This window comes from Mauremys reevesii, linkage group 2 (genome assembly GCF_016161935.1).
Source record: "Mauremys reevesii isolate NIE-2019 linkage group 2, ASM1616193v1, whole genome shotgun sequence".
Classification (NCBI taxonomy): Eukaryota; Metazoa; Chordata; order Testudines; family Geoemydidae; genus Mauremys; species Mauremys reevesii.
In genome coordinates, this window is record NC_052624.1 from 180239066 (window position 1) to 180261960 (window position 22895).

Below are 22895 nucleotides of genomic sequence, written 5' to 3' on the forward strand. Positions count from 1 at the left end.
TGACATTAGTGATTTGGGGTATGCTGAATGGTCAGGCCAACTGAAACTCACTACCAGATAGCAGGGAGCCCTTTGCCCTTTTGCACTTGGAGGCTGTTTAGGGTCACAGTCATACAGCAAATCAATGGAAGAGCAGGAATAGAACCCATGCCCTCTCCAACCAGTTCAGTGGTCTGCCCATTGGGTCATGCTGCCTTGTGGATATTTACATTGTTTGTAAAATTCAGTACTAACTACAATATCTAAGAATGATATTTTACATTATTCCATCACCTTTTATTCCACACAGTCTGAAAGGGCTTTACAAAATTTGGAGTAACCCTAGTGGAGATAAAAGGACAATTCATATGAGTAGTTATAGGTGGCCTTAAATAGTTGAAGGAACACTAGAGAGACAAGGTGGGTGAGGTAATATCTTTTATTGGACCAACTTCTGTTGGTGAGAGAGACAGTTTTCAAGGTTACACAGAGATCTTCAAGGAACTCTGGCCTTTACGTTTGAACCAGCAAACCAGCTTGCCCCTTGAAGGGCTAAAGGCATGGGGTCAGTCAACCCTAGGTACCAATTAGACACACCTGAGCCTGGATCACCTGGTTCCCCTATAAAGAGCAGCAAGTTTATATAAAAGGAGAGTTCTTAGGGAGACAAGAGTGGAGTACAGAGCCTGCTGAGGGTAAGTCGGCTCTAGCAGAGAAACTTGGAAGCATTGTCAGGGAGACCAGAGTGGAATATAGTGGTACTGGAAGCAAGTAGGCTCGGGGCGAAAAGCCTGGAACTTGGGGAGTGAGACACAGGCAGAAAAGGCCCAGGAGTGATCTGATGAGGTAAATGGATACACTTGAAGAGGGATTTGCTAAGTTTATTTTGAATGTGTGTTCATTTAATAAACCAAAATCTGAGAGAGGCTGTGAGTGGACAAGGGTCTATGAGTTATTGAAGGAGCCCCTTGAAGGGGGAAACTGTGGCAGAGTGTCAGGTTGCAAATAAGGCAGCTTGCCCTATAACAATGCAAATGAGACTGATTTCACTCACTGCTGGTGTGCAGTTCTTGTGCCTTTGGGGTGAAAGGTAGTAGTTATTTAGCAGTGCATCACACCACAATCGCATTTTAGAAGACAATGAAGGATCCTATATCTGGCTGACACTACTGAGGGGATTTAGATAGGCTGGATGTTACCAGTTTTGAATTTTGGCCTGAACACCAGGATGAGTTTTAATCTTCTTCCCATGAGTACCATGGGACACTGAGGCAAAAATTTTCACTCAGATATAAATCTGTACTTTGTGGTCTAAATACAAAGTGGTCTGGTTTTCAGGTGTGCTGGCTATCCAGAAATTCCACAGAAGAATTCGGTGCTGCACTTTTTGAAAATCAGGCTACTTTTATCTAGGTGCCTAAATATGAACTAAGGAGCTTAATTTGGGTTGAAAAAGTTGGCCTTGATTACCAGGAGTGGTTGCAACCTCAAATATATCTCTCATCAAGGACAGCACCTGCAGCCGTACACATCATACCCCAACGTCAAAAGTTGGGTCATAGTTTTGATAAGGCTTAGAGGAAACTGTGCCACCTATTAAGTAAACATCACCACCTCTCTATTTAGTTAACTAGCTTAAAAATCTAAATAATATGATAATGATAGCTATGTTTGTAGCATTACTAAAAATATCCTATAAAAAGGACCCAGGTCAGCCACATTAAACTAAGCAGAGCTCTGCATGATAAAATTTTAATTCCAAAATCTTCCACCGTTACCTTCTACTCCTGTTCACTTTGCTTTCTTTTTCATACAAGAACTGAATCACATAGTGAATTAGAGGGCAGTAAATCAATCCATCCTTTCTGCAGTAAGGCATTCGTATTATCAGCATGCACAGTACATCACTTGAAGTGTCAAAATATATTTCAAACATAGGCCTGGCAGTGGACAAATAAAGTAAGAGACACTTTCATGCTTTTAGCTGTTTTGAATAATCAGGCTTTATTTGACTGTCCACTTGCACAATCAGGCAGTTCAGGAGATGACAGAGAAATCTGTGAGAGGCTTGTTTGGAGGTCTATGATAGAGAAATAGGACTCCTAGTTGGGATCAGGCCTAGAGATTTTGAGAACAAGAACTTTGTAGTGACTTTAAACTAGCAAAATTAATATGGATCATAGTGATGATATTATCAATAGAGATACACCTCATTACCTGACAAGCCCAGACATTAGTAAAGGGTGAATCTAAAAAGTTGAATTTAGATTTGGTTCATGGATATGGATATGGATCTGTACATTGAGATGCTTATTTGAACCTTACCCAAGTTATCTATGCCTGCAAAATTGGGCTGGAATCTAGTGAGACCAGCTTGGTTTCCAACACAGCACTGATTCTGCATGCTCAGATATACAGGAAGACCCAGTGGGGCCCTGAGAAGCTATACGGGTCTAGCCATATACACAAATTTGCAGGATCAGGACCTTTCTTTGCACTTCTGCATTTTGCATTGGCTGGCATTCAGAATGGCAGAGGGACACAAAAATGAAACGTAAGGGGATAAAATGTTATCCTAATTTATTTGAATTTCAATAAAGATGCAATGTGAATTCATTGGAGTTTGGGGAATTAATTCAAGGAGGGATTATTCAGATCTTATCCAAAATGGTTTATCTACCCTTACCGGACACCCGAAGGCACCATGAAAATATGCACTACAAGTTAGAGTAGGTTTGAAAAGAAATGCATGGAAAATGTTGACACTTTCAATTTTTTTTTCCATTTTGCAGGGTTGAAAACAGACCCTTGTTTTTCTTTTACAAAAATATTTGTGAAAGTTTTATAGAAACTATTAAAGACATGTTTCATAAACACCATTTTCATAACTATTTCAATACATTTTTGATTAAAGTTCTGGATTTAAAAAAAAAAGTCAGTATCTTTTTGTGATCTGTTGTTGTTGTTGTTTTGGACTCATGGAAGTCATAGTTCGGGTGCCTGATGTCCCTATTTTTCCATATGGGTCAGGCTCCATGACCAGACTATATCTCCCATGATGCAACATAGTCTCCCCTCTGACTGAGCTCTGTGATGGATCATGGGATTCAAATGACTGCGGTTCTCCACAGGAATTTTTGTCCAGTCAGGGATCCCAGCCCATAGAGGAAAACGGGGCTATCAGGCACCTGAATTACAATGCCACTGAAGCAATATGGCATCATTGGAAGATACAGTTTAATTTTGAAATGACTTGAAATAAAGCATTTCAGGTCAGGTCAACTACATTTTTTAACATTTTAAAAAAATTAAAATTGAATTAAAGGAAATTTTTAAAATGGAAAGTCATTTAGAATCCACAAACTTCTAGTTTCAAAATGTCATTTCAATTTTTTCTTTTTCTCTTCTTTTCTTTTTTTTACTGAAACAATTTTGCAAAATCGACACAAATTAATGAAATGTTTAATGTCACTCAACCTGAACTTTTTTGCTGGAAAATTTCACTGAAATTTTGCCCAATGCTAGTTGCAGTGTAGTAGACATGTAGATCTTGAGTCAGCCAATATGCCTGCATGCTGTTTGATTACAACAGAGTGGTCTACCTCTGAAGTAAAAATGTGTTATATTGAACTATGAAATGGGGCTTCACTCCAGGAGACTAGGCCTCTGTGAATTTTTGGACTGCAGCATTGACTGACATTTCTCTTTCTCGCTGGCTATGCTTCTGTTCTAGCAGAAATCCAGTAATAATGATCTTCTCTTTCTTCTCAACATGTTTTCTTAGCAGGGTTCAGATGAGCCACAGCCTGTCTCAGTGGCACAGAATGAGAGCATATCCCAAGTGACTGTTAGAAAGGTATTGTGAAATAATTCAGGCATCTTCCATCATTGTTCAGTTGCTCTGCTGTCATGCCAACCATAAGCTCTGACCAGTAACCACAGGCTGCCTTCATATGTTCGAACAGAAGCTGAAGAATATCAGAAATTCTATTGGTCATACATCTTCCTCCAGCTTTTGGCAGGGCAAATTGCTGCTTGGTTCAAATGGAGTTAAGATATGTCTGGCTCCCTGAAAGTGACAAATATAGGTCATTATGTTCTTCACAAAGCCTACCATATTTTGCATGGGTCTATGAATCTGTAGAATAATAATTCTGCTACACTAGTTACTAACAATTAACAAATGCAAGCTATTTTGTGAGGGGGAGATCATAAATCTTCTGTCCTTAGTGGCTTTGCTGATTATTAGTCCCAGCACGGCCAGACACAACAAGCTTTACTTTCAGTCTCAGTGTGGCCTTCTAAAATTGGTCCTCCCAACTCTTCTAGAAAGTTATCAGCTTGTTTCCCTGTGTTCCTTGCCCAATAACCACTCTGCGGCATAAAGATGTCTGGTTTTGTGTGTTTCAAAACTTATTGCTGACCCCTCCTTAATTTTACTGCTGCTCTGATATATGTTTAAAGATTAGGCACACTCTAATATATTCAGTAGCTCTTCAGCTTTATGTGAAACTATTCTAATATATGGGCCAAGATGGTATGGCCTCTGGCTTCCTTGGAAGCCACTTCTTCCTCATGTGATACTGAAGTTGTGATCACTTGAAGTGCTTGAGCTAATAAAAAGGGACTGGTAATGGCAGGATATTTCCATGGTCTCTGGTTCTGGAGCCTGCTTCCTCCTTGGTTCAACATACTCAACTTTATGATGTGCTGCAAGTTTTATCTATTTTTCCTGCTTTGCAATGAGAAGGCAGATTAAATGGGGTTGAATAGAGCTGAATTTTATTTGATGTGGGCTAGGACACATTTCATAGGGACATTGGTCCAGTGTAATTTCTTCCATGTTTTTCATGACGATCACATAAGTGCCTAGAGTGACAGCTACTCCAGGTGCTTTCAGAGAAATGTAAATAAAGAAAACCAATGTCAAAGGATAGCAGGCTGCAGAAATCCCGCAACTGCACCCTGGCATATGTGTCTCTTCCATTGGATGGAGGAGATCAGATGTGTCACAGAGAGACTTTTAATATGGCTTAATACCAGAGCACCACCTTCCTATTGAGCTATGTCTGCTTGTCTCCCCTGGTTCTCACAGGGATGGGAGGAATAGTACCAGGATCAGACTTTGGAAGATAGAGTTCATATCAATATCAATCTGCCTTTTAAAGGATAGTGCAAATGAAATGCTTCAAGTCTCTTGAAATTACACTATAACTTTCTATATCTGCTGAATTCATGTGGGTGATAGCCACTATACTATAGAAATAGGACAGCCAATTTGGCTATGTGGGCTGCTCAGGCCAGAATCTTATAGAACCCACCTCTGACCACATTACAATTAGGGCCCTACCAATTTCATGGCATAAAAAACATGTCACGGACCATTAAATAAGCCCTTCCCTGTGAAATCCGATTTTCCCTTTGTAGTGAGGTGGGGTGGCTCCCCGCCACCCCGGAGGAGGAAGAGACCATCCGAAGGCCGCAGTGGGCGGAGCTAGGGAGCTCTGAGCCCACCCCTCAGAGGGTCAGGCAGCGACCCGGAACTATAAAGGCCAGCCCTCAGAGCTCAGTAGGAGCCCAGCTGCCGGAGAGAGCAGATGTCCCTAGGGGAGCCCGAGACTGGGAAGCTCCTGTGGCCCGAGGTGGCCGCCCGGACTGGCTGGACCTGCCCCGCGCCCGCTACCCGGAGGAGCTGCCGGGCCTGCCCCGCGCCCGCTACCCAGAGGAGCTGCTGGACCTACCCTGTGCCAGTTATCCAGAGGAGTTGCCGGACCTGCCGACCAACCCCTGCCCTGACAAGCCCATGCTCCTGGGCCCTCCCGAGGCCAACGCCAGGATCCAGGTAGGGCCCGAGGGGGGGTGTGGAAATGGCCCGGGGGCAGCTGACCCCAGTCTGGCTGCAGCACTACCAGAGCCTATGTTGGTGTGTTGCGGCCAGGATCCCCACTGACTAGGCAGCGGATCTTCAGCCGCTGCTAGGGCCCCGGGCTGGGATGCAGTGGAGTGGGAGGGCCTGTGTCCTCCCTGCCACCCAACTCCGGGGTGACAGACTCCCCCTCTCCCTGGCCTGAGGAGGCCGGAGCCTATTATTACTGCTCAGCCCTGCCTGAGGGCCTGAGCACCCTGACTCAGCTTTTGGTGCCCTGCCCTGCCCTAGGGCCGGGCTTAAAACTATTGCTACTGCTTGGCCCTGCCGGATGTGCCGGAGGGCCTGAGCTGCCTGACTCAGTGGTTGTTGCCCCACCTGAGCCGGAGCCAGACTAACTGCATTTCGGCCTATGCCATAGCATGGGCTACCGAGGGAGACCCCGCTGGCCAGACTAAACCCCCGGAACCATCGGTGTAGTGAGCCGGTGTGGCTCCCCACCGCCCCGGAGAGGGTTGAGCCCCGGTGAACTCTTGTACACCCTTGTTTCTAGGAGTGCCCCAGCAAAGGGGGCTCCTAGCTCTGGCTGGGCTGGGGACGGACGGGACTTGTCCATCCCCTGCACAGCTCCTCTGGGGGTGGGGGAATCAGACCCACCTCCACCTCCGGCAGCTGCAGGAAGCTCTGCAGTTGCTGCCCAGCACAGAAGTGAGTGTGGCAATCCCATGACCCCTTACTATCAGGACTCCCCACAATCCCCTTTTGGGTCGGCACCCCTATGGTTACACCACCATGAAATTTCAGCTTTAAACATCTGAAAACATGAAATTTACCAATTTTCAAATCCTATGGCTGTGAAATTGACCATAATGGACTATGATTTTAGTAGGGGTCCTAATTATAATGGTAAAAAGAGTATATCTATCACTCTCCATTTTGCCAGTTATCTTATAAGATTTGCTGTCCATTCTTCCCAAGGCCCCTATCACCTTGATATCCAAACACCAACATTAGCAGTGTACATCAACAGAAGAACATTACACATTTCTTCTCCATATAACACTCAGAACATTCCTCCTTCAGTACAGACTGTGCAATTCTAGGCATACTCACAGCACAACATCAAGGGGTAAAATTGCCAGCTGGTGTGCACAGGATTGATACCGGCTGTGTGAACAATTCCTATTGCTGTTAATGAGCAAATCCACAGGTGCAGCTTTGAAAATTTGCTGCTAAGTTGCAAAACAAACAAACAAACAAAAAACAACCCACAATGGGCAATAGGCTGGGTTCCCCTTGAGAAAAATGAATGGATTCAATGATTTCTGAGAGATAAGGGGTAAAAAAAAGTCTTGTCTTTTTTACTACATCCTTCCTAATCCCAAGTTCTGTACATGAACAGTTTCCTATTTGACTTATTCATATGACTTTCCCATGTGGTGATGTTGCCCCAGCTCTGAAAGATAGTTTAGGATGTTTCAATGGTCTGAAAACAGAGATTAGGGTGGTTCATGTGGTTAAGACACTGGGTTGAGATTCAGGGGATCTTGGTTCAATTAGAGCCTGTCAGGAATCTTGGATAAATAATACAGTGTACACTGGGCCAGACTGAGAGAGAGATTGCCTCTCTAGCCTGGGGGTGGAACACTCACCTGTGATGGGGGTGAGCCAGGGTCAAATCCTTTCTCCAGTGAATATTTAATTCTTTATACACAGTGGAACAGCTTCAACAGGAGAGACTGAGAGAAGCCCACCACAGAATAGCCAATAACCTGGTGGTTAGGTTACTGATGGCTTCAGGTCCCTGCTCCAGATCAGAGCAGGGATTTAAAACCAGGACTCCTGCATCCCACGTGAGTGCCTTAACCACTTGGCTGTTTGCTACAATGGGGACTTTGTTTCTGTTTTTTCATGAAAAATGTTGAAAGGTCATAGGTTCCTTCCGATGGGAAAATGGGACTTAAAAAAAAAATCTCAAGTTTTCATGGGATAGGAAAAGACATTTCCCAGTTCTGCCACAGATTTCCTGTGTGGCCTAGGGCACGTCTGCAGGGGTGGGATACACCAAGGTATTTAGGTGGTTAACTCCTGTTGATTTCAAGAGGACTTGTGCTTCTAAATACCTTGGTGAATCCCACCCTTAGTCTCTTTGTGCCTCAGTTTCCCATTTGCTCTTTCTACCATGCTTTGTCTCTTACCGGCCCAGACATTCAAGGCAGAGATGGCATATTACCATATATTTGTACAGTGTCTAGGACAGTGGGGCCCTGATCTTGGTTGGGGGTCTCTGGACACTAATGTAATACAAACAATAAGTGTACAGCCTTTGCAAAACAGAAGGGGAAATCTCACACTCATCAGGGGAGGTGTCCACTTTCCTTCTGGCTCTGAGTCACAGGGAAAGCAAACCAAAGTCAGCAGCACAATAACATATTGCTGTACAGTTAAGCCAGTAAAATAAAGACTACATATTTGATATAAAAATTAGAAGGAAGTCATAAACTAGATGACTCCTGCCATGCATCTTGGTCAACACTATAACTCTATCTCAGTGGCCACGGCAAAGGGAGAACACGTTTCCTCCACTTTGTGTAGGAAGGAGCTCATTATTCCTTATTAATTAGGCCTTCACTCACTAATCTGTTATGTACCTACCAGCAACTGTTTACAGATAAGTGTTGTAGGATCTAATTGATGGGGGATAATTAGCTCCTCCCTAATTAGAGTGAAGTGTGTTCCTTTTACTCTGTGGATTATCACTTATGGATGAAGGGCCAGAGAGGGAAAGCTCAGGATGTTCAATATGTCAGGAACTAATTTGTTTAACCTGTTATGAAAGGCTTATTTGACTAATATTTGAATAGTGAGTTTGTTTGTGTTTTTAGTGGCCTCAACTCAGCACAAACACATACTTGTCATAGATTGGGTAACTGATCATTCATGATGTGATGACCTGGGGCTGCATGAAGTATGAGCACAGGTCTCATGATCATGAACGAAAATTACATATATGGCATTAGGAGCTGAAATCAAAACCTTTGGCCTTCCTTGCATCACCTCACCCAAGAGAGGGCACCTCAGGTTAGAAGAGAAGCATGAAATCATAGCCATCAGGAGGCCGTAGCAAAAAAATGTCAGGCTTTTGAAAAGGCACTAGTGGTGTGGGAATGCCTAACTTGAGAAACTTATAGGGTCCTGATTTTCAGAAAGCTGGTACTCAGCACTTTCTGAAAATCAGACCCATCTCATTTAAGGTGTCTCAAGTTGGACATCTAAAATCATTAATCATTTTTCAAAATCTTGACCATAAAGATTATTATTTTTTCTCACCATCATTGGCAATGAGACTGGATCTCTGTCATGCTACTTCTCTATATAGTTAAAAATGTGGATGCCTCTTCATAGTCTATGTAAGACAATGCCATGCTGGGTGCAGAAGGGATGTTTTCTTTTATGTGATTGGATGAAAAGAGGTGTGCCACTTCCCATTCATGTGCCATACACAGCAAGAGAGAAGAATCAAGATTTTGGGATAACCTTGCATCAGAACCTTTTGGGGTTTGCTCACTACTAGTTAAGATAAGTCATCCAAAAACTTATAACAGAGAATGTGGGGTTTATGAAATCACAAAATGTCAGTCAGGTGTAAACTCATAAAACAATTGGATACAGGCACATGCATACATATGGTTATCACAGCCAGCTTCTCTTGAGAAGTAGGAGAAGTCAGAAGGATGACTAGAAATTCTAATGGTTGGATACAAAGCCCATTGAAAGTAATAGTGCTATATCTAGATCCAGCAGAGAAGGAAATACAGAGAAGAGCTCATTTAAGCACAGTTAGCGGCTGTGCAAAGGTTTATTGTCCTGGATGCAAAACTGAAATCAACATGAACCTGAGGCTTTTCACTGGGGAAGGATGGGAGAGTGCATGAACCCTGAAATGGGCAGGACATCACAATAGGCTCCATTGGCTTCTATGAGCTTTGGATCATGCCCCAACAGTGTAGCCCTTTACCAAGCAAACTAAGAGAGTGGCTAGAACCAGGGCTACCAGAGGGAGAGCATGCTGGGATGGTTCCTTAATCCATGGTGTTTGGGTGGTCCTGATTTCCCTCTGAGGGGTCCATTGAGAGGCTCAGCTCAGGGTTAGAAGCTCTCACTGTACTGCTTTGTCAGGCCTATTCCTGAGGAGGGGGCTTTGATCTATACTCCTGGGTCGTATTGAAGGGGGAACTGTCGGGTTGGAGGGGGGTTACCAGTGGAGTTCCTCAAGGTTCGGTTTTGGGTCCGATTTTATTCAATCTATTTATCGCTGACCTGGGAACCAAGAGCAGGAGTGGGCTGATAAAGTTTGCGGATGACACCAAGTTGGGAGGTATTGCAAATTCGGAAAAGGATCGGGATATCCTCCAGGGAGATTTGGATGACCTTGTAAACTGGAGTATTAGTAACAGGATGAAATTCAATAGTGAGAAGTGTAAGGTTATGCATTTAGGGATGACTAACAAGAACTTTAGTTATAAGCTGGGGACGCACCAGTTGGAAGTAACGGAGGAGGAGAAGGACCTAGGAGTCCTGGTTGATCGTAGGATGACTATGAGTAGGCAATGTGATGTGGCCGTTAAAAAAGCTAATGCGGTCTTGGGATGCATTAGGCGAGGTATTTCTAGTAGGGATAAGGAGGTGCTAGTCCCGTTATATAAGGCATTGGTAAGACCTCATTTGGAGTATTGTGTGCAGTTTTGGTCTCCCATGTTTAAGAAGGATGAATTCAAACTGGAACAGGTACAAAGAAGGGCCACTAGAATGATCCGAGGAATGGAAAGCCTGTCGTATGAAAGGAGACTTGAGGAGCTCGGTTTGTTTTCCTTAACCAAAAGAAGGATAAGAGGAGATATGATTGCACTCTTTAAATATATCAGAGGGATAAATACCAGGGAAGGAGAGGAATTATTTCAGCTCAGTGCTAATGTGGACACGAGGACAAACGGATATAAATTGTCAGTCAGGAAATTTAGGCTTGAAATTAGGCGAAGGTTTCTAACCATCAGAGGAGTGCAATTCTGGAACAGCCTACCAAAGGAAACAGTGGGGGCAAAGGACCTCCATGACTTTAAGATTAAGCTAGATAAGTTTATGGAGGGGATGGTATGATAGGATAACTGGCTTAGTCAATAGGTCAATAAAGTGCCACACTGGTAATTAGTACAATGGGTCAATGATAGGATATTGTTAGCCTTTTTCCAGAGGGTCTGGCTGGAGAGTCTTGCCCGCATGCTCGGGGTTCAGCTGACCGCCATATTTGGGGTCGGGAAGGAATTTTCCTCCAGGGTAGATTGGCAGCGGCCCTGGAGGTTTTTCGCCTTCCTCCGAAGCATGGGGCAGGGGTCGCTTGCTTAAGGAGTGGGTGGATCGGCTTATGTGGCCTGCATCTTGCAGGAGGTCAGACTAGATGATCATAATGGTCCCTTCTGATCTTGAATTCTATGATTCTATGATTTGTCTATAGTACATTCAGAGTGGAAAGAAAACTGGGAGCCATGAATGTTGACCAAGAGGTGTTGAAGCAGCACAGAGAGGCAGAATCACCAGCACAAGTCAGGATAAATTATGAAGTGCTATGCCATATTACTCAGAAAGCTTCATGTTATAATTTTTGGTGGTGAGAAAGGGAAGGGCTGCTGACTTGGATTTTATCATGAGTCTTATGATCTTTGAGGGTTTTCTTGAAGCCTCAGCTGCTGGAGTCAAGTGACTACATGAAAATCTCAGCACTCGTATGAAAAAAAAATACACTAGTCCTAGTGGTTGCAGAAAGGAGATTTTTTAATATGTGGGGTTGACAATACTCAGACAAAGCACAGGAAGAGAGAGACAAAGGACATGGATTAGGATAGGATTTCCTGAGGCTGGAAATTATTTTAGTAGCCCTGGCTATATTCCAGTAGGGAGTCAGTAGGGAGAGAAAGTAAGATATTTCTTTTCACTGCATCATTATCAGGAACAGCAGAAACTCAAGGAAGTTACTTGAGTCTCATTATCAGATAAAGTTAAATAAAGATGCTAGTAAGAGAGAAAACTTTTACACACTCAGCTGAAGAGCAATTTATTTTCCTAGCATAGATTTTAACACAGAGAGAGAGAATACAATAGAATGGAACAAAACCCATGTACAGCAGATCTACTTTGATACAGTAACAGTGAATAGGAGTTCTATGTCTCTTTTATCTTTACTATAACAGTCTGTAGGCATGATGGGGAGAGATTAGTGTGATACCGTGGTTACTTTAACAGGGCACCTCCTGGCTTTTGTTAGTCTGCTGCTATTCCCCACTTGCGGCTTCTATCAGGTAATAGCATGTGGCAGCCTGCAAAGGAATTGTTACCGTATCTGGTATGTTGTTGTTAACATATAGTTATGCTGGACAGCACTGGTGGTGTGTATTGCCCAGCATGTCTGATACATGAAACAATGCTCAAGAACTGGCCAATAGCTGTACAATCCAGTTTGAATAAGGGACAGCACGTAGATGGCCTGCTCCAGGAGCAAAGCGGGAACCAGACTGTGAATCTGAGTTGTGATCTGGTCTTTTTTTCCCCCTTGCAGTGGGAGGACCAATCTCTGCCAAACCCTCCACTGGTGCAGATGACTTCCCCTCTGTGTTAGCTCTGCTGGGTGAGCTGGAGCACTGCGGGGGTGAAGCTTTGGCTTCATTGACTCCCCATCCATGCACGATTACTTCCCACTTACTCCCTTCCCACCTGTGTGGAAAGGGACATAGCTGCCCAGCAAAGGCTGCCCTCCTGCTCCATGCAGGCTCTGGCAATCCAGTTATCTCCTTACACCCTCATACCCCACTGCATTGGTATGAAGCTGGTTGTGCGTAGTATTTGAATCTGATTGATTGTGTTTCCAGGTTCCAGTGCTGCATAAATCATACCTCTAAAACTGTACATCATAAGAATACAACCCCTGCTCCCAGTCCTCTAAATATTTTCTCCTGGGAGATCTCTGTGCCTAAAAAAGAGTTGAATAGTTCAGTTACATTCTGAGGCATGGCTAATTTCCAGTGTCATTCTGAGGCCAAGGTTCAAAGATTTTTCTTTTTTCTTAAAGACACAGCTCAACTTGACCAACTTTGCCTAGTTGCACGAAGTAAGTTTAAAGAAACAAGATATGCCAACAGGGATGACAGCACAAGCGTCCCATCTCCCTTATCCCATTAAAGAGAAACACAGCTGCCACCTAAGGTGTTCCCAATGTGTGAACACAAAGCATGCCCTGAACAAAAGAGAAGCCCAGAAGGCGGTTCTTGTTTTTGTATTAAATAACTGACTGACTTCTTCATAAAAACCTTTGGGAGCCGGGTCTCAATGGTGAAATTCAAAACCTTCCTGCCCTCATTAGTCCCTAGCCACAATTGAGCAAGAGTATTTCGTAACATATTGATGTCTTGGTGTAAACTGCAACATGCTAACTGTGAAGTGTTGTAAACTATATTCTGCCACTGTATTCAAACTTTCTTTCTTATAATTTGAAAGTGCGGGGGAGTGGAGACTTTGCTGAAAACAACTGGCTGGAGTTTCAATGTTAACTGAAAAGAAATAGATATGATTGATTTTACTATTGTTTATTTATCTACCCAATGGATCGCTGGCTGATTGCTGGTGTCATGCTCTGTCCCGCTGAATTCTGCTGTGTGTGTGAGTGGTAGAAAGGGGTTTGAACCAAACCCACAGAAATGCCCACTGCTAATTGGAGGCAGCCAGCACCTGATAACTAACTGCAGTCATCAAGATTACATTTCCTGTTTTTCAACTGCGACAACAACAAATCTAGAGCTGTATATGCACAGACATGATCACCAGCTAAACCACATGTCTCTGGTATCAAGGATACAACTCAGGACTGGAGCTGGAATGGACAGAGTTTTCCTGTCCTGGGAAAATATTTGAGATTTCAAAAAAAAATTCCTTGCTTGAATTGTGACAAAATGTCAAAACATCACAATTTTTTTGTGAAGTGAAAAACTGGAAAAAAATTCAAAAGGTTCTGGTCAAGCTAAACATTTTGTTTTGATCATTTCAAAACATTTTATTTTTATTTCAATTATTTTAATTGTATTTTTTTTACTATAATTAGCTTAAGTTTCAAAAAGAAATGTGCTTTGAACTGTTAAACCAAAATGTCTCATTTTGAAAATGTTGAAATGGGATGTTCTGAAAAATTTTATAAGCTTTTTTCAAAAATTTAAGTCAAGGAACTCATCGAAACAGTCTTCCCCTCTCTTCCCCCAGTACAGTTTTGGTTTAGATGAACTGACATTTTTCCTCAGGAAGACATCTCAAAATAGTCTTGCCCATCTTAGGACCTGTTGTTCCAAACACAAAGGTCCCTATCGCCTGAGCTGAAGAAGACTCAGCAGCTGTTTGCTATAGTAGTAATAGGGCTTTTATCTTCTATAGGCCTGCAAACAATCAGTGAAACTAGGGGCTTGTCTATATGAGCATTTAGTTTCTGGCAATCTGTGGTGTGAATCTACCCCTCAATAGTCTGCTTCTGCTCTCACAGTCCATGTGACCCCTGCTGATACACATTAATAGTTTGCTCGGACACTTCGGTCTTGTCTCATTTGGACTCTATCAAAGTGCTTTCATGAACTGTTAATTCAAGTCAGCAGGATCCACACAGTTAGAGCACCACAGGCTAGTGCGGATCAGATTCGCACCTCAGCTTGCCATGAACTAAATGTTCATGTAGACAAACCCTAACTAGTCTATTTTTGCTATCCAAGCTGAGTACAGTGGAAAAAATAAAGCAACTGCATACATTTCAAAAAGTATATTAGGTCTTTAGCTTTTTCATATAGTTTCATTAACCTTAGGTGAGTACATTGCTAGACTGTACACACACATCTATATTTGAATATGTGATTTTATAACTTTACAGTGTCCTTTTTTGCCAGGGGCCAGAGGGAGATCTTGAACATTGTCAAACATATGTCACTCTTTCCCATAGGACATAGCTCATTGTACTTCCCACGTCTTGTAGCTCTTCACCACAACTTTTCCCGAGATTCAGATGGCATTTTCTAAACCAAGCAACTGCTGCTTTCTGGGGTAGTCCAGATGAGGTCAAATCTGTACCATGTAAAATGGAATTATTCTATTCTTTGGTTAAATGTAGTTCTGGTTCAATATCTATTTACATGTATCAGAGCCCTGTGGGCTTTCTCTTGCTGCAGATGCATGCTGTACCCACACTGTCCTGGTACTGTTCACAGCAGGGGCTGGAACCAGGTTAGGGGTGGGAAGCTAGGCAAACAGTGAGGCTAGAGTGTGTCAGTCTTGTAAACATATGAATGGATACATTATACATTTCTAATAGCTAATGTCTATGCCCTCATTTTATTGCTGCCACTGGAATGTCAGCTGACAGTTACATGGATGATGACTGTTACAAACTGGAGACACTGACCACAAGAGTAGCCTTTCAGTAGGCAAACAGAGGTGTCGGTCTTTGGCAGGGGCAGCTTTAGTGTGGGTTCATGGGCTCGATTGCCACTACAGAAATCATGAAACCAAGGGTGCAAAAACGTTCACAGATACACTTCTCCTGGCCCACTGCGGAGGGGGAAGCCCTCGGGGGGTGGTGGGGAGGGGCTGGAGAATGAGCCTGCCCCACACTTTCCTTGCAGCAGCAGCTCCTGTGCCTCGGGGCTGGGCCCTGCTCCCTGCTTCAGAGTTGCATGCTGGTACAAGGGGTCACAGTGCCACTCACTCAAATTCAGCCCAGCTGCCTCTCCATCATGACAGAAGGGTGTTTGGGGCTGAGCATCAGGGTGGGTTTAGGATTGTGGTACTGGGGTGAAGGGTGCTGCTGTGGGTGATCAGTGCCCCCTCAGCAGTTGGGTATAATGCACCCATTGAATCAGGAGGCTACCTCTGCCCCTGCTCTTTGGCAATAGTAAGTAATTGGCTTCTATTTGATTGTCTCTGAAGATTTGTTTTTGAACACACAAGGTGAAAATGAAAGGCAAACAATGTGGGTCAGGTGTTATAATCTTGGATAATTAACAGCTGGAAATAATTACGTACTACTAGAAAGAAGAATGATGGATGGAAGCAATGAACAGCTGCTCAGTATTTGGTGGCACATTTAATTGACTGATACTGTATAGATAGGATGAGAAATGCCATGAGAAAATGGTTGACAGAGCTCTACGGTGCTCTGGTCTAAGGGAACGTGTGTCATAGGCAGTGCAAATGCGCTGGGCCTCGCAAATGGTTTGCAAACAGTCTCCTGTGGATAGGGTGACCAGACAGCAAGTGTGAAAAATTGGGATGGGGGTGGGAGGGGGGTAATAGGAGCCTATATCAGAACAAGACCCCAAAATCGGGACTGTCCCTATAAAATCGGGACATCTGGTCACCCTACCTGGGGAAACCTTCTAGTGATATTTCCATTCTTGTTGTGAGACCTTCTGTGCTTCATTTTGGAAAACCTAAAACTAGCCTTGGCTTCCTGAAAACCATATAATTTTCTACCAGATCCTGAGATGCTGCTGCTGCTTTCTTCTTATCTTAGATTTAGTGGCTGAACTTTTCCACTGACTTTCATTGGTGTACAATGTTGCTACTCTTATTTGGTGATATTTCACACCCACTTTGCATAGCAATAAATGGCTGTGCAAGGTGCCAGATAGTGGAGAATCAGGCCTCTATTCTTGGAAACCAGAACTTTACTACGGTAAGGGAGGCTATGCCATCTGATTATGTCTTGGGGAATGGCACATTGACGAGTCTAGTTCCATGGAAAACGGGACTAAACTATCCTCTCACTAAAACTGTGTCTGTCATGGGAAGATTTACTATAAGAACCTTCCCCCAAGCAGCCAAAATTTGCGTATAGCTATTTCCATGCAAGCAATGGGGGGTCTGAGGAGGGTAACTGTAGTTACAAAACCAAGGAATTTCCACAGTCAGGAGGCCAGTGATGATCCCAGGAAACTGTTCCCCTTAAATAGTTAAATGGCTGCCTCTCAACTTGCACAATGTCACATTGAATTTGAAACAGGGAACTTTTTATATTTTCCCCCTGATTGTGCTGGCACCTGGCAGATGCCTATTTACCACAGGCATCAATACACATAGTAATCAAAGGAAATCAGAGGCACAGATTAGCAACAGCTGCAAGTCATTAGTGGCAGACATGGGAAAGCACAGCTCTGCACCCAACTTTGAAATAACCAATATGAGTATTTGAGAGCATGAGGGTTACCGCAGGGCACTTTGTGAACATGGAGAGCAGGCAAACAATTGCCTTGCTTGTCTCAAGATAGCTCCCTCCTTTCCCAAAGGCTACTCAACGCACTTTGTATTATAAATCAATCAATCACATTTTATTGGTCAGTTGAGTGTTAGCTCTTTGAGGGAGCATGTTTACTGATCAAAAACTGCCCAAGTTGGAAAATAACACTCCACCTTCATAAATCTTTTTTATCTCTTATTTTTTAATCTGTATAGTTCCCTGTTATGTTGTTTTCTGGTGTCTTAGGCATAGCCTCAATATAAGGAAGGGCTGTGGGAAGATATGATCTCATCTGTTTTCTTTGCAAATAGGGGGGATTAATGTTAATTTTACAATAATCATATATTTTTATTGCAGATTCTGTCTAGTAACTGACAAAAAACACATTCAAATTTCAAATTGCTTTAATCAATTAATTTTGACTCAGAATGGTGTTCAAATTTTATTTAAAACCTTGCTGTTAACTGAAAGTTTCCATTGCAAATTTTAGCCAGCTTGGATTTCTATGTTGGTCAGTCTCTGAAAAAGCTGATTTTACTTTACAACTTTTCAAAGTCTAACAGGAGAAGGATTGAATGAGCAGAAGCCAGCACTATCAACATTTTACAAATATCTAACAATACCTAGATGTCTGTATGGCACTTTGCACAGTGGGGCCCCTATTGCTGGTTGAGAACTCTAGTCGCTATTGCAGTAATAATAATAATAATTAATAATAATGCATTATCATGATATTTATTTGTTGAGGCTTACACTGCATAATGCCTTGTAGAGCTCACAGCCTCAGCTATACTTCACGACCCTTTTATGATCCTTGTCCATGACTGGAGCTGTGAGGCACGCCAATACTACTACTACTACTTAATAATTTCCAAGTCCAAACTTTGTCTCTTAAAACAAATTTTTTTTTAAAAAGCCCTGCTTCCCAGTACAGAATGTGCAAACAGAACACTAAAGATAATGAAGGGTAATTCACTTTTCAGATGAAATATAAGTGAACAAATTTAAAGCAGCATGTACAGTGCAAAAAGTTTCATATCTCCCAACAACAGGATGAAAGGGAGCAAAAAAGATATGTAGAGAACAAAGAGAGCAGGTGTGGAGGAGTGGTAACTGTGCCACGCCCTCACTATCTCAGCTGGCTGGAATGCTCACCTATTCCTCCATAGATGGATTAATCCAGTGTCATAAAGGTCTGTCAAGACAAAAACTGAAAAGGTTTTATAATAGACTTACAGGGTATGACTGCACAGCAAAAAACCTCTGTAGGAAGTGAGTCTCAGAGCCAGTTCAACTGATTCAGGCTCATGGGGCTTGCCCTGGGAGGGTTAAAAAATAGCAGTGTAGATGCCTGGGTTTGGAAGCCTGGGCTCCAAGACCTGCTCCCCTTGTTGGGTTTCAGAGCCCAGGCTCCACCCCAGCACAAACAACTCTGCTACTATTTTTAGCCCCACAGCATGAGCTGGAATCGGTTAACCTGGGCTCCAAGACTCACTGCCATGGTGGGTTGTTTTTTTTTTTGGCTGAGTAGATGTACCCACAGAAGCGTATAGTTAGTCGTTTACAGCCTGTATCTGTGTACAGGCTAGTAAACAATGACAGCAGAACACTCTGGGGGCAACGGCCAAAGAGTGAGCAACTTTAAAAGTGACTTTTCTATCTGGCTAACAGTAAATTAGGAGAAGGAGCTATGGACCCTCAGCTCTGCCCACTTCTAACATTACCTGTAAATAAATGAGGCTACAGGGGCTTGAGAAAGTTCTTGAAGTTTCATGTTTTCTTAAGGAAGCTTTGGTTTGCTGATAGCTGTTTTTATACTTGTCTTAAACACCTGTTCCCTTGTTTCTTTAACATCAACGTTAGAAGCTGTAGTCATTTTGCTTTAATGCTGTTGGGCAAGTTTCTCTTCATCTGGGGCAGTTCTATGGTGCCTTACTGAGAGGCATTTAGAGTGTGCCATGCTCGCTGTGCTGTAGGCCATCAAGTTGACCTACACCTTTTTCTCTGACACCCCATAACATATTCATGTCATATAATAGCACTTAGTGTCAGCATAACCATCCCAAACTATGTTTTGTATACAATGCAAAACAATGTACCGTCTTTCATACAGAGGCATCACAAAGTGCTTCCCAGTGGATTAGTCTATACTATATGTGAACTCTGGCAATTTGTGTCGGTTATACTATATCATACAAGTAGCTTCTATGGATGGCTATGGTAGGATCCTGTGAAGAAGAGTACAAAGGTTATATTTGGGGGGGGGAAGTACTGATCATGGTAATACTCGGAGACTGAGGTAGAATGATTTGTTTATTGCACTAGAAAGAAGATTAGGAGCAATAGGACAGGGAGAAGAGAGCAATCTTGACATGGGCTTTGGAGAGAGTCAAGGGGGCACATTGTCCTAGTCTCACCTAACCAGTTTAACTCCATTGAGAGCAGGAGAGTTATTCCTGACATTACACCACGTGAAAGTAAGTGGTGAATCAGGCACAAGGAGTCACTAAGCTTTAGAGAGAGAAAGGGGGCCTTAGATTTAGTGCTCATAGCATTTAGTTGCTCTTCTTTGATGAAAGCAAATAGATTAAAACATCATCACCAGGTGGTCAGCTCTAGGATTAGAAATCAAATCCAATTTAAGGCCTCAAAGTTAATTTGTTGGTATGATGTCAGGAACAGAGGGGCCATTAAATGACCTCACAAAACCACTTCACGTAATGGGACAGTTGGCAGTCTCTGCTCAGGAGGGCCTTGGATGGAGCTTGTGCACTGGCTTAACTGCTTCTCACTCCTCCTTCTCACTCTGCCAGGTCAAGAATGGGTGATTTTTTTTAAAAATGGCATATTTCAGATGCCCAGCTGTGCTTAACTTGTGGATTTAAAAAAATAAAAAAGATTTAAGTTACCATATCTGACCTTCCTTTTCAGCCTTCACAAATATTAATTGAGAATATACCTATCTAATTTTTTAAAACAAAAGTCCATCTCATTCTTACAAAACAACAGCTGTAGTTTTTGTCAAATCATAGCTTCTTCCTTTGAGTGAAGCCCTGGGGTGCTTAGCAAGATTCTTTCTGTTCTGAGTGTGTGTGTGTGTGTGTGCACGCGCGCACACACACCAGGGAAAGGAGGCTTTGCTTCTGGTAGCCCTAGAGGTATCATTAAATTGTGATGTGTGGTGTTACATTTCAAACCCCTTTGTGATTTTTTTGTTGTCCCCATTTTAGAACTAGACACAAATTATGAGTAAATATGGTCCAGAAGTCTTTACAAGAAAGGCATAGCATTGAGGGCCAAAATTATCCGACTGGTACGTCACTAGATCTGATCTCATTCTGTAATATCCCTGGAATCTGCATTTGTGTGTTGCCCATCAACTAAATGGTATAATCATTTAGCAGAGAAAAGTGTGGCTGTACTAGTCTGATGAAGGTCAATGCCTGTGTATGACGATTTGACTATACAAAATGTACCAGCAATGTTAGTATCATTTTTAGATCTGATAGGACAATTTTCAATCAACAGTTTATTTGAATTTTGCTTGTGTTTCTGTTTGTGAACTGCCCACAAGCAGATCATGACATTTGCTAATTATTTGATATTAAAACTGAATTAAAATTTATTCAGCAAATAATTTTAGGCCTCCCAGATAGGGGGAATCCTGGAGTGGAGTAAAGCTGGCATAGCTTCTGTGTAAAGGGGATGGGATTGGAAGGAGGCATGTCAGGGGCGGGGATGGACAGAGTGCATAACAATAATGGACTAGAGCTGGTTTGTGTGAGACCACTACAGCTATCACACTTTACAGCAGCGCTTAGACTGCTCTAAATTATGCCAAGAGCCATCTTGGCCCATGGCTGACTCTGGACTGAGAGATCTTAGAGCTACCTTTCCTCCCCACTCTCTGCAGCTGTACCAAGTCGAAACTACACTGCTGGGAATCCAGACTGTAGTACTTTCACTTTGCACAGGTGTAAACCACTGCAGAAGGTGCAAGGCAGTAGAGGATCAGACCCCAGCTGTTAGTCCAGAAGAAACAATTTCTTTACCCATTCATTAGCAAGAAATCACCGCTGTTCAGTCATTTGGAAAAAACCCCCAAAATCTTGGTGTTCTTTCTTTTCACAGAGAACATATTATATAGTGACTCTATATTTACTGTATGTAGCAAAGCCAATATTAATTCCTGGGTACAATAGTACGTATTCTTGCACATTGTGTGAAAAATATACTTAGAATTACTAAGTAGTTCAAGTGACCAGGTAATTGTCCATTTTTAGAACCTGATGACTCAGATTTACAGGGAAGGTCCATGTAAACGGGTCAACTCACCCCCGCGGCGCCTCCTACTGGTTGCTCTCCAAAGTTAGCTCAGTCCAGCCCTGGAGCACCCTCTGCAGGTTGGTGATCCACCTGTTCTTAGGCCCTCCGTGGCCCTCCCTGGACCCGGTGCCCTTTTACATGGGGTGCTGCCCCCTAGCAGTAACCCCTTTCTCTGGGTCTCCCCTTCTGTCTCAGGGAACCCCCACCCTCTATCCCTACCTTGCCTCAGTATTGGCTACTGCCAGTCATTGTCTAGCCCCACACTCTGGGGCAGACTGCAGTATCAGCCTACTCATCACAGGCAAAGTTGGGTTTGGACCTGCTGCCTTGGCCTACCCCTAGGTTGCCCTCTGCAACCCCCAGTACCTGTTGGCCCACTGCTAGGCCACAGCCTGGGGCTTTCTAGGCTGGAGCTCCTCAGCTCGTCAGCCTTCCCCAGCCCTGCTGCACGCAGGTATCCAGTCTCAAGCTCCTAAGCAGCCAGGCCCATCTCTCTCTATAGCCAGAGAGAGACTGTCTGGCTTCCCTGCCTTCTATAGGGGCCAGCTGTGGCTCAGTTTGGGGCGTGGCCTCACCTGCAGCCACTTCCCCAATCAGCCCAGCCTAGAGCAGCCGCTCTCAAGCCCTGCCAGGCTGCTTTTAAACTCCTTCGGGCAGGAGCAGGATCCACCCTGCTACAGTCCACATAATTCTGCAATGACATGGTTCTTACTACATTCTTGCTAGTGATAAAAGGAATAAGTACAGTACACAGCAGAGTATATTTTTCTGCATGACTCCTATTAGCATTTATGAATGAAACAATATACGTTCATTAAATTAAGCATTGGTGTGGTAGGCAGCGTATGTTCTGTCAAGTCGTTAGAACATAGAACTTTGAGTCAAGATTTCAGGCCCATCCCACACAGCTTTTAAGTATGTGCTTTAAGCATGTAGGGAGCAGGCTCTCTGAAAAAAGAAATGTAAACGTATTTCTACACATGGATTACTCATAGTGATCAGCCTCAAATACAGGTTTATTTACATATGACATTTAAACAAAAATAAGGAGGTTATATATTTTTTTCTGCTAAATTACATGTTCTGTACATTATTGCCAAGAAACAGAATAAGAAGTACTTGACCAATTTTTTTTACAATGAATTGATAAAGATATTAATAGGTAAAATTTCAAACTTAATAATATCACTTAAAAGAAAATATTTAGCTACCAAAAAAAATAACAAAAATAATTGAATAAAAGCCAAATAGATATGAGTTTATATTATTATGAGATATGCATTTCTTTAGGCAGTGTTAAATTTTTAGACTCTCCTTAGCTATTTATTTCCTTGCTTTTAAGAGCTTGAGTTCTATAGATCTAATAGTTACTTACTAACCTGAACTGTTTTTTAAAACGTTGTCTTGCTC